This window comes from Acomys russatus, chromosome 14, assembly GCF_903995435.1.
Source record: "Acomys russatus chromosome 14, mAcoRus1.1, whole genome shotgun sequence".
Classification (NCBI taxonomy): Eukaryota; Metazoa; Chordata; class Mammalia; order Rodentia; family Muridae; genus Acomys; species Acomys russatus.
This window is the reverse complement of record NC_067150.1, coordinates 11,667,008-11,679,761: the sequence shown is the minus strand read 5'-3', so window position 1 is coordinate 11,679,761 and position 12,754 is coordinate 11,667,008. Positions and strand designations below refer to the sequence as shown.

At 44.0% G+C, this 12,754-nt stretch overlaps 1 protein-coding gene and 1 non-coding gene across 2 annotated transcripts in view; one reads left to right on the top strand and one right to left on the bottom strand.

Moving 5' to 3' along the window:
- Positions 1-12,754, top strand: part of Fat3 (FAT atypical cadherin 3) — a 615,276-nt gene that overhangs the window by 285,432 nt on the left and 317,090 nt on the right. The window lies entirely within an intron of this gene.
- LOC127198861 (U6 spliceosomal RNA) lies at positions 6,980-7,082 on the bottom strand. Its single transcript, XR_007831895.1, has one exon. It is a non-coding gene; the product is annotated as a U6 spliceosomal RNA (small nuclear RNA).

Sequence of the window (12,754 nt, the reverse complement as noted above, 5' to 3'; positions counted from 1 at the left end):
TGATTTTTTTTTGCAATAGTTACTACAGTTTTAATGCTATTTTACATTGTCCCTGACACTGTAACATATCTTAAATAATAACTAAAGAAAGAAAGAGTAATTGGAAATCTGTAGATAAACAGAGGAAGCAAGAGACTATGATAAAAAGAAATAGGCAGTGGGAAAGACAAAAATGTAAAGAAACGACAGCGTGGTGTCCTCCCAGGTTTCCTAAAAGCAGCCTGGGTTTCCAAGGAGACATGGGCCTCTAATGGTGCTGTGCAATGGTGCCGTAGATATTAACAGTCCAGTTATAGTTTTGCAACTGCAAGCATCACCATTATTTATATCAAAGTTTTGGCTCTGGTTCTACATCACAAATGTTTGAAAGATTCCTGCACTGTGCCATAGGGCTGTGGCTACAGTGATAAATGAGATAGGAGTTCATATTTCAAGAACATAGAGTCTAGAACTTTCTAGAAGGCTTCCTCTTCCAGAAAGAAGTAAGTTACAGCCGGGCATGCTGACACCAGGCTCTGTCGGCCACCCCAGGTTTGCTTGACTTTTGTATTTGGAGATGTGGCTTTTGTGCCCAAAGTTCTGTACAACATAATCAGTAAGGTAGGAGGCCTCTTGCTGCAGGAGGAACAGGGAGGACGGCGAGCGCTTGATGGGGCGGGGGATATCTGGGCCATCAATCCCAGAACCTTTCATTCCTTGCTCATTGGGGGATACCAAGTCAAAAAAGATTTCACCCAAGGAAGAAAAGAAATAAAAGGGAAAAACGGCAGATTCACAGTTCTATTTCAAACCCCTCTGTAAAGTGTGGACCTGGCAGTAGAGGGATGTAGCCACCGGCTTAGTGACAAAGTTCAGTCCTTTACAGGAGCTACAGCTTAACTCCAGTGCACGTTTGTTTGGACCCCCGCCCTGTTTCTAAACACAATTTTTTAAAAGTCCAGGCATTGATCTCATGCACAACTGTGTGTGTATCAGGAATGGTGAGCAGCACTGACAATTTTGCTAGGTGCAGAGCAGAAAAGTGTGTTTCTTTGGGTTATGGTGAAAATAATCCTTCGCAGCTTTTCATTGAAAATAGCTTGACCCACATGCCATAAAATTAGCCCTCACTGGAAACGGGAGGCAGCGGGTGTCTGAACGATTTCCTTTTCTGTTTGTTAATTTCTGGGATAACAGTTTGTGTACCTTTAGCTACCGGGCCAAGTCTGGCTTTTCTTTAAGACTTGTATTGGTTTGTTCAGTCAAGCATGTCTAGGCCACCTCTGGTCAGTCCCTTGCAGCTAACTCCCAGGCAGAGCTGAGCAGTGACTCTGTTCCCTTATCACAGCCTCTTTGTGCCTTGTGTCTGTGCTGAAAGGGAAAGCAGTGGCCCATGCTGACTAATCCTGGCTGCCACACTTCCCTGCTGGATGGGCCACACACTGCATTATCGGCACAGTCAGCAAAGTCGCAGGCTCCTTCTGAGAAGCCAAGGTGTTTATGTTCCCAATCAAAGACCCACAAACGCTTGTAAATTACAATTCTCAACCCTGGGCCTGCATGCCCTCACTCCTTCCTCAAGCCTATTTAGTTAAGAGGGAGCATTTAATGTGTACATGATGATTACACTGTCAGCATATGACAAGGCGAGCTAAACGTCACCTCAGAAAGCCTGTCTGCTCACTTGGAAAAATGATAATGACTGATAGTCCCATGGCTAACTCAGCCAGGTATGGAGTGATGGTATGCTTAGCTCAACACCTGGGATACAATAGGCACTCAAGAAATGTTCACCGTGACTATGTTGTCGTTTTTCAGGGTTTCCATAGCTCAGTTTCCTGCAAGGGAACACACTTTCCTAACCCCTTCAGGTGAAAGTTCTTCTACTGTTCTGTGTAAATACAGTGCGACAGGACCCAGGTATTTTATCTCCAGCCTCATGCCCTGTGTTCCTTCCATTCTTTAAGCTTTTATCTGAGTTTCCCAGGCCCTCAGCCACCAGGCATGTTCTGTGTCTGTGGCTTTTCCATTGTGTCCTCTGTCCTGCCCTCCCTGTTACCTCAGGACCCACAGTGCCTGTGAGGACAAGAACTCCAGGTTCACCCTTTGCATCGAAAGCGTCCTCGCCTCACCTCAGCTTATCGCCAGGGCAAAGCTGGTACACCTTCATCGTGACACATGCCGGAAACACAGTCCTCTCGGCCCTTTCTGTGGCAGAATGCTGAAAACCACGGTGGGCTAGCCATTCATCCCTGCCCTCGCACCTTCTTTCTAAAATTGCGTGCTCAGATCCCATGCTGCTTCAGGTTCTTTCCAGGGTACTGGTTTGAGGGGAGGAGGGAGAGAAAGAGCAAGACAGTCATTTTCCAAACGGGCCTAGTTTCCAACCCGGCTCATGGTGCTTCAGCTCTGGGTAAATGCAGCTTTTCATTAGTTTGCTGTTTTCAGGCTGTCAAGCCCCAGTAAAGAAAGGGGGAGAAGACATAGCATTGCTAATAGCTTCACTAAGAGGCATTCCTTCACACATCACCTAGCTGTCCAGTCAGAGCACACAAGCCCAAAATGGAACTTCTTAGGCTCCTCACAGTGTCTGTACCCTGCCTCAAACCTGCAGTCCAGTGAGTAACCCATAATAGTAGGCTCAAACTGTCTCCATTCATTTCTCACTTCAGCCTCACTGGTGTCTAGCTGCAGCTTGGTGAACCCACGTCCTCATGTCTGTCTGTCTGTCCTCCTTGGTTTCCTTCTGTGCTGCCCATGACATTCCTTCCGTTCTTCATCTCAAGCCTCTCCCCTGTCCCAAGCCTTTTTTCCGCCATCTCCACTTTCTGTGGGAAGATCTGCCTCCAATTTTCCTGAAAATGTTTACACCCAGTCTTTGCTGACCTTCCCTTTAGGTTTTCACTCCTTTTGTGGTACTTACTACCCTATGGAGGGGACCAGGAGGAGAGATCTGAGGTGTGTCTGCCTCCAAGACTCTCTTCTGTCTATATAGCTCACTGTGACAGGTCCATGGCCTGAAAACCAGTACCACCTCAAATAAGGTTGCTTGCAGCCCTGAAGATGCCATTAGCATGGTTTCTCTCCAGACTGACAACTCTCTGAACTCCTCGGTAACTTTCTAGCAGTGTGGGGAGGTGTTGGTCCATTCTGTACAAATTATAACATCACATGCTGTGGTGCCCTGAGTGAATTAGCCATGATGCAGATGCAGCCTGCAGATGTCTGCCCCAGGGAGAGTTTGGAAACCACAGTATTGCCTCCTGAGCAGCTCAGTGTGGTGAAGCATGCTTAGTAAGGGAAAGTAGAACCCACGGTGCCTGAGAGTACCCTGAAGTCTTCTTCGCTCATACACTGGAGGGACATGGAAGTACTCTGCATTTAATAAGTAAAATAAAGTCACTCACTGCTCCAGAGGGCTGACTGCTTGGGCTGAAGATGTGCCAGGCACCTTTGACAAATGTGCTTAGGCGTGCAGGCTCTGCCCCACATTCCATGAGCCTCATTCTGCAGTGGCTCCTCTGTTTGGCTGGGCGAGTGTCTACTGCTATCACATCCAGCCATTTTCCTCCAGCCTGTTAAGAAATGCTTAGCCATGTGAATCATCCCCCGTGTGCTCACTCTCTGGTGAGGGCTTGCGCTATGACGGCAGGGCAGTGAGAGCATGCAGGACTTCGATTCAGGAGAGAGGAAGGTATTTTCTGCCTGCTTAAAGACCCTTGGCTATCACGGACCTTCTTCCAGAGAACATAATTACAAGCTATTGATAGGGATTTACTTCAATGACTCCAGAAAATGTTTATTTAGATAAGAGGGAATTTTCCTTTCTGGAAGATAAGCACTTGCTAACCAGCATTAAATTACCTTTCAAATAGTCTCTCAGAAGCCCAGTCGTGGATGTGACATGTAATGCTCCCGTGTGCAAGCCTGGCTTGCATGCTTGCATTCGCTTAAGCAGCTGAGTACGCAAAGCCTGCATTTGTATGTGGAGGGCTATTTCTAGTGGGAGATGAGCCTGTCCAATTTATCTCTGGCACAGAGCAAGCCCTATTTGTCTCTGGCATAGGACAGGCTTAGCTCATCTGGTGCCGTCTCTGGTTATCACACTGCTCAGCAGGGGTAATTTGTTTTGTTTTATTTCAGTCCCAAAAGGTAATTAATAATACAGGGGCAAAATTGTTTGTGTGCTGTTTTTATATTTTGATTACCCGAAGAAGCATTTTTTTTTTTTCAGGAGCCTTTCCAAATGGCTGCTGTGTACCTGGCTGGCTGGGAAGCCATGAGGCGGCAAGCAGATCGTGGAAATCTCCCTGGGGCCCATTCCTCACCTTCATGCACCCGAGCCTAATTTAAAGTGGGTCGAGGAGGCTTTTAGAGGGTATTCCTATCGATGAATGGCCTTTGGTGCATACATAGAGTCACATGAAGACCCAGAGCACTGCCCTGGCCTCTGTGGGGAATGTATAGAAGTGCTATATAACATTAGCAACTCTTAGCTTTCCCCAGCTCTCTCTGTACATCTTACTTAGTCTTCATAGCAGGCAGCAGAACCCCTCTGTCTTCACATTTCAGAGGGAAGGGAGCTGAGATGCACAGTGTCATAGGGTTAAAACCCACCTTTACGGTTCTGGGTCTGTGTAATACTTGCCAGCACTGAGACTCCCATCTCTGTTCTGGGCCTGACCCCTAGGGTTGCATCTGACCTAGGCCCTGCTCCTCCTTCAGATGCAGTTGGCCCCCCTGCACCTGTTAGTGATTTCCAGGGGACAGTGCAGGTCACCGACATCAGGCCACCCAGGTCTTCAGTACAAGTGCATGCTGCCTTTTCTTGTACTTCATCTGCTTTGCACAGCTGCGACTTCATTTTCTGGTTTCCAAAAGTGGTAAACCGAGGCTTAAAGAGAGAATTTTTACCTTTCCAAAAAAATCAGTCAGTGTGACTGGAGTCGAAGCCTGTCTGGCAGACCCCCACTGTGAGTGAGACTGGCTTCATTTGTGGCTCTGTATGTATTCACCAACAATCCCAGCACCCAGTCACTTCCAGACCACTGCAGGGTGCTTTTTTCTAAATTTTTTTTTTTTTTTTTTTTTTTTTTTTTTGGTCTGTTTTGTTAGGGGAGGGAATGTGTAACGTTTCCATTGGTTGTAATTCACACTTTATTCAAGTTAAAAATATGAGAGTCGAGATTTGGGATGTATTTGATCCTTTCCATCTTGCAGCTCCCACCACAATCAACCTTAGGTGACTTGTATTAACTTAGAGAAGAAATCTGTGTCTTTGCTAGGACCCTTCAGACCCTGTGCCTGGCACGGAATGGCTACACATGTGTCTGTGTCTGTGCGACTGCTTACACTGGATGCTTCACATGCGGAGTCATGTCCTTCCTGAGAGGTGTCTTTCACTTAACCCCTCTCCTCAGAGGCCCTGTGGTATGGCATTCCTCAGCCTTCATTTCTCTTGATTTTAATCACACATGTATGACTGGTACAGCTCCTTGCCAGCTCATGCATCAGGGTAGGTGGCCAGAGTTTTTCTTTTTTGTACTTTTTGGCTCTTCTGAGCAGCTCCCCCAGGAACATCCATGTAAGATGTTGTGTGTAATAAATGCTTCAGGGAGAACACGCTCAAGAACATACAGGGGCTGGAGAGATGGCTCAGTGGTTAAGAGCACCGCCTGCTCTTCCAAAGGTCCTGAGTTCAATTCCCAGCAAGGACATAGTGGCTCACAACCATCTATAATGTAATCTGATGCCCTCTTCTGGCCTGTGGTATACACGCAGACAGAACACTGTATACATAATAATAAATAAATAAATAAATAAGCAAATAAATAAATAGAACATACTCAGGAGTTGCACTGTCAGGGCCCACGTTCAATTCTGTGAGGTCCTCTCCCACTGTTTTCCAAGGTGACTGATCTATTTGACATTATGCCTAAGAGAGTGGGGGAGATTCAGTGTTTCCGTGCTCTCCCCTAAACGCTCTCTGTGTTTTTAATAGCATGAAGGATGAGTGGAGTGTGACTGTCATTTTGATTTCTGTGTGGCCAGTGACTCTAGCTGTTTCTTTGCCATTTGTTTATATTTTTCTGAAACAAAAGTCTATTATGAATCTTTTGTTCAATTTTAAACTAGATCATTTTTCTTCTGAGGGGTATAAGAGTTCTGTATATAGCCTAGATATAAACATCAGATATATAATTTACTAATATGCAAGTTTTTCCGTGTTCATTTTCCCTATTGAGAAGAAAATACATGAGAGAACAACTTAAACACTTATTTTGTATTATGAGGCTACTTGGCCCCATAAACTTGGGCAGCCCCGTGTGGCAGAAGGAGGCTGGAGTGAGGTGGTTCTTTCTCCCTGTACAGAGAAAGAGCTAATAGCCTAGGAATAGCCTTGAAAGCACCCAGTGACCTATTTTTTCCAGGTAGGCCTCCCGTCTTAGAGCCTCTCCAGCTTTCTGAAGGAGCCCCAGGAGACAGGGACCAAGTGTTCCACACAGAAGTTTGTGAGCAAGTTCACATGCTAACTGTGGCAGGATTCTTCCTTCCGTCCTTTCTTTTTTAATTCTTAATCTGTTCCCTTTACATCCTGATTGTAGCCCCTTCCCTCATGCCCTCTCCCTCCTCCCCCTAGTCCTCAGAAAGCGGAGTCCTCCTCCCCTCACATCTGACCTCAGCCTATCAGGTCTCATCTGGACTGCCTGTATCCTCTTCTTCTGTGGCCTGGCAAAGCTGCCCTGCCAGGGGGAAGTGATCATGGCGGCCAGCGTCCATGACAGAAATAGTCCTTGCTCCCCATACTATGGAACCCACAAGGAGACTGTGCAGCCTATCCACTACATCTGAGCAGAGGGTCTAGGTCCACACCACGCATGGTCCTTGGTTGGTGCATCAATCTTTGCAGCACTCCCCGTCCTTAACCCGGATTTGTTGGTTCCATTGGTCTCCTTGTGGAACTGCTGATCCCTCCAGGCCCCTTTATTCCCTGACTCTTTAAAATACGGAACCCTTTACAAATTTACGTGTCATCCTTGCACTGGGGCCACACTAATCTTCCATTGTTCCAATTTTAGTATATGTGTTGCTGAAGCAAACACTTCTTTGCTTTAATATTCTCCTTAGACAAACAATCATTTCAAATTTTAATTACAGTTGGGAAGAGTATGAATTTTGTTTATTTTGTCACAAATACTTTTGGTTTCATGTCTAAGAGTTCATCCACCAATCCAAGGACACACACTCACAAAAATAATCATGGTTGTGTCCTTCTACCGGAACTAATTTTTCGTAAAGTGTTTCTCCGTCTCCTTTTTTGTGGATCCACTCTCAGGTTGCAGAAACTAGAGTTGACTGGAAAGTTCTAGCTGTGGGCTTTCTAATGAACTCCTCCTTCCCATCCCTCATCGATTTTGTTTCCTACACGTGCTGGAAGATGTCCGGTCTGCCTGTGGTGTTCCCCCATTGGTCACTGAGGTACATGCTTGACGAGTCATGTGCTTAAGTGTCCATGTTTACTATGTTTCTTGTGTATTATTCTACTTTATCACATGTTAACCTGACAAACCTCTTCTGTGATAATATTAGAAAATTTGACATATTGACCTTTTCTAAAACTCCTACTGCAGACCTAGGAAATTTTTTACAGAAAAGATTTTATATTTCGAGGGTTCTAAGATAAGCTTTTAGCAAAAGGTAGGGCATCCAACAATATGCTACTAAGCTTTTGAAACAGGATTTAAGGGGTGACTTAAGCCTGGTTAGGGAGCACTTAACTGTGGAAGGCAGATTTTTCCTGCAGGACCTTACTAGCTGATGTGAGACACTTGCAAAGTGAAGTCTCCTGATTTCACAGGTGTTTCTATCACGTCCACACCCTGGTGTAGCTGAGTCTTTTACAGCTATTTAGTCACACTGGATGTCACTTAAGTCTACATTGTATGTGTGTTTGTGCCTCTGCATGTGTATATATGTGTGTATGTGTGTGTGTATGTTTGTGTGTGTGTGTGTACATTGTGTTTGTCCCAAATGGTTCCTTTATGACATTTTACTTACCTGATATATTAATAATGTTCTGAGAGCACTTTGAAGATGTGTCATTTATACAAGGAAAGTTATTTGTGTGTTTCATAAATCTAAAGTTTCCACTAAAATGATAATTAAAAATATTTTAGATTACCAAAATATTATCCAACTCCGTAAAATAGTATCTTTAATTTTTTTTTTCTTTAGTGTTCATTTCAAATTGACGCCAAATGTTTGCTAACATGAAACAAGATGTCAGTCTGATAAGATGGCTCAGCTCAGCTGGTAAAGGCAAAGCTGCTGCCAAGGTTGACAACCTGAGTTTGCTCCTCAAGCCCTACATGATGGAAGTAACCAGTGCCTGTAAGGTGGCCTTTGACTGCCAGACTTGTGCCCTGACAAATATGTGCATCTGCACACACACAAACACACACACATGCATGCACTCACACACACATGCATGCATGCACACACACACACACACACACACACACACACACACACACACACACACAAAGATACACAAATGGAATTTTAAAAATAAAAATATATAAAAATCAGTAAATAGAAACAGATGCTGCCCAGGAAGAAAGAGGATGTGAATGTTATTTTTAATATTATCTATGTTTGCTAAATTGGGTAACTAAATACCAGCTCAGGATTAGTGCCTGCTACCTACTACCTTTTTTCCCTGCCTCTGAGCTGCCTCCCCTACCAGCCAGCAGTGTTCACTGAGCCCTTTCTGACACTATGTACCTCTGATGGAATCTCCAGGCCATCACTAGCTAACATTAAGTTGCATACGTAGGAAACAAATACTTAAATCCATAATGAGGTGACTATGTGTCCATGTCCTATTCAAGGTCGCTGCCTCCACTGTATAGAATATGAAAATCATCCTAGGTGTCTTACCACTGGCCGGCTCTCTTTTTGTATCTTTCATATTTTACAGAATAATCCAGTGTGTATGGAAGACATCCTAAGAACATGGGCTCCCAATTACTCTGATATGGATTATTTTCTTTTATTGAACTTCAATATTCATACCTAAAACATAGATATAATATTTTTATTAGTCAATTAGTCCTACATGATGGAAGGAACAACTTTTTGTAAGTTGTCATTTGACCTCCAAACTTATTCCATGACAAACATGTGCACACACACACACACAAAGAGAGAGAAGAGAAAGAACAAGAGAAGCATACACAAATAGAATTTTAAAGGTCTCTAATAAAAGAACTTATAGAATGACTATATATTTATATTTATAAGTATATACGTGTGTGTGATTTAGTGTGTGTGTGAGAGAGAGAGAGAGAAGAGAGAGAAAGAGAGAGAGAGAGAGAGAGAGAGAGAGAGAGAGAGAGAGAGAGAGAGAGAGAGAGAGATTTGCTAGAATGCGTTGCAGGTTGTATGGTCCAGCTAGTCCAACAATGGCTGCCTGTGAATGGAAGGTCCAAGAATCCAGTAGTTGTTCAGTTCACAAGGCTGGATGGACAGCTGGTCTTCAGTGTACACCATAATCCTGAAGAAGTAGGCTCTGATGCCAGTGAAGGAATGGACTTGCCCCTGGCAGTGAGAGCAAGCAGGCACAGAGAGAGTGCCTCCCCTTTTCACATCCTTACATAGGCTTCCAGCAAAAGATGGGTCCAATTAGATGTGGATGGAAGATCTGCACTGAAGGCATGTCTTCCCACCTCAGAGATCTGGATTAGAAGAGGGTCTTCCCACTTCAAATGATTTAATTAAGAAGGAAATCCCTCACAGGGCATAAGCAATCATTTGGGTTTTAGTTCATTCCAGATGTAGGCAAGTTGATAACTAAGAACAGCCATCACAGTATCTTACAACGTGGATAATTCTGATATAAGTCCTGAAGAGTGAAAGCCATAAACTCTGATGTTCAAGGCCAGATGATAATAGACTCCATGAGTGAAGAAAGAAAGGATGAATAGAATCACCCTTCCTCTATCCATTTTATCTCCAGCCCTCAGTCTCCCAAAGGACTGTGTGGTACCTACCCATCCTGGGATGAAGAGGGGGTCTTCTTTACTCCATTGACTGATTCAAATGCTAATCTTTTCTAGGAACACTTTTATAGACACAGGCAGAAATAATGTTTACCACCTATCTGGACATACCTTTGCCATTAATTTGACACATAAGGTACTTCCTCACAGTGCTGCAGTGCATCCGAATGGAAGAGGTTTTATGGGTGGCCTTGGCATGTGATGTAAGTCAGGAAACTGCTGCGGAAAGAGAGTCTGCACCAGAGTCTCTTCTTCCACACAAAGGCTCTTTTCTCCCAGCCTAATGTCATCTTCAGAGTAATTGCTCAGAAAATACTTTCTAATTGGTTTCTGGGCAGCTACGTAATTCTCCACATAGAACAGGAATCATCTGTACCTAATATGGATTGCATAGATGCAACAGCAAGCATATCAGAGGGGAGGCTTGTAAGTAATTGTGAGTTTCTAAGAATGTGGGCTTCCGTGTGGGCACTACCATGAATAATTCATTTTTGAGCAGGAACCATCTCTTTCGTTGTGTTTCCTGTTTGGCTGAGGGATAGGTCTATGTAAACCAACTTGAGAAAGCCAGAGGTCATTCAACACATCACTCTTATTTTGGAGGCTCTTGTTACAGTGAACCAAGCACTTCAGTCAGATGAGGAGGGTGGTTCATCTGTGTGATCCCAGCATGAGAGGATGAGACAGGAGGATCCTGAGTTCAAGGCCAGCTTGGTCTCTGCAGGGAGTTTAAGCCAGTCTGTACTACACCAGGAGACCCATTCACAAAGCAAGTAAGTTCTTGGTACCTTTAAGATACAGTTGTAAAAACAGATGGAGATCATGAAAATTAGTTTTTAACTAAAAATCCACAATATGCTTGAGGCTCAATTTCCTTTGCTCTAATCTTCAGAACACCCTATAAACCCTTGCTCAGAATTGACTCTGTTTCATCAATCCAAAAGTATTTGTTAAATGCCTTCTAAGTAACTTGGACACCAAGGGACACTTCGGCCTCTGTGCATTTTACCAAATCAAACTATCAGCAGTGAGTTAACAGAATGGAGCAGGTAAAATGCATTTTGATATTTCTAAAGAATTTCTATATTTGGTTCAAGGGTCAGCAAGGTCAGAAGAATTTTGAATGAATATTTAACATGAAGGTGACCTCAGACACAGTTCTTTTATCAGTGGGTTTGGCAAACCAGCAGGAGCAGGTATACAGAGTGTCCTAAAAGGCATCACCAAACACTGGGGAGAGGGGCTATTGGGAAAACTTTAGTATAATGCGTATGGTTTATGCTCAACAAGCAAAAAAGTCACTTATATATGATGCTTGATCACTGAAATTAGCTGTAGCAGCAGAAAGAACCAAATGTGTGCTCCTGTTGGGCCAAGTATATAAAGCCAAAACAAATGTGCAAGTTATGCTTAGGATGCTGTGATTGTACAAATTTTAACACAGACCCTCAGAGCCGTAAAGGTCTCTCTAATCTCCCAGGCTAGAGTCTCTACTCTTTGCCAGGCACTCAAGACCTTCAGGCTATGGCCCATCCTGCCCTTCTAGTCTCCGGGACCCCTTTGCTATGTGCTATCCCTGGAATGTCACCCTCGCACTGCTTGCCTGACAGTTCCCAACTAACCCTTCAGAACTCTGCAGGAAGAGCACCCCCTATGAAGTCGCTCTGGTGCTTTCCAGACAGGTGCACACACTGCTCTGATCTCCTGGAGCCTTTTTCAGTGGATACCTGTCAATGCTCGCGGATCCTGATTTTAATCACCGTGCTCCTCTCTTTCCCTCAGTGCACAGGGATGTAAAGACAGCACTCTGTCCTCATGAAAATTAAAACCATTGCTTTGGGCGGAGGCACATTCTACACCGAGCTTGTTAGAGGATGGAAAGACCTCTCTAATACCTGTACCCTATCAATTTCCATAGGACTGAAATTCACACTATAACTTTCTAAGACATCTACTGAAAGTAAACTTAACCTGCCTGCAGGAAAACCCAATGGCTAAGGGTTGGTGTCAGTCAGCCTTGGGACAGACCCTCCTCTGCTACGTAATACGTGTTTACCTCATCTTATGTACCTCTCTGGGTCTCAGTTTCCATTTCCGCAAACTGAAAATAATAAGCATACTTTTTTCATAGCATCAGAGGTGGGAAAATGTGAGGTCAGCAAAACTTCAAGAGCATTCCATGAACATTAACCATGTAGAGGTGCCACTTGTGATTCTAATGCAAAAGCTATGTGGTTGCACAAATGCATGTGTAACTCCATTAAGAAAGAGATGATTATTTTAAGTAAACACGGCACAGTGGATGGAAGGAAGAGATGTCAACAACAAAGAAGTATCAAGGAAGTTGGAATAAAGGAAATTTAATTTCTTATAAATTTGGGAGCTGACCATTGTGCTTGTGGAAAATTTAGTATAAATACTATTGGCAATATAATGGCAGATATTATCACTGTCCCCAAGAGAGATGGTCAACTTTGCTATAAAATCCTATTAAGTCCATGAGAAATTTAGTGGGCACTCCTCAGCATGGCTAAGAGACCTCTGGCCACCACCTGGCGTGCGCATGTGTATTTTACTTTCTTACTTTCCGTATTTAATAAAGCCAAAATGTTCTCTGCCTTCATTAGGAGGCAATGTGTGTGGTGGGAATTGCCAGCCCTTCCCGTCTCAGTGGCTCATTGCAGTAAATGGCTCAGAAGTGATTTCCAGCAGCT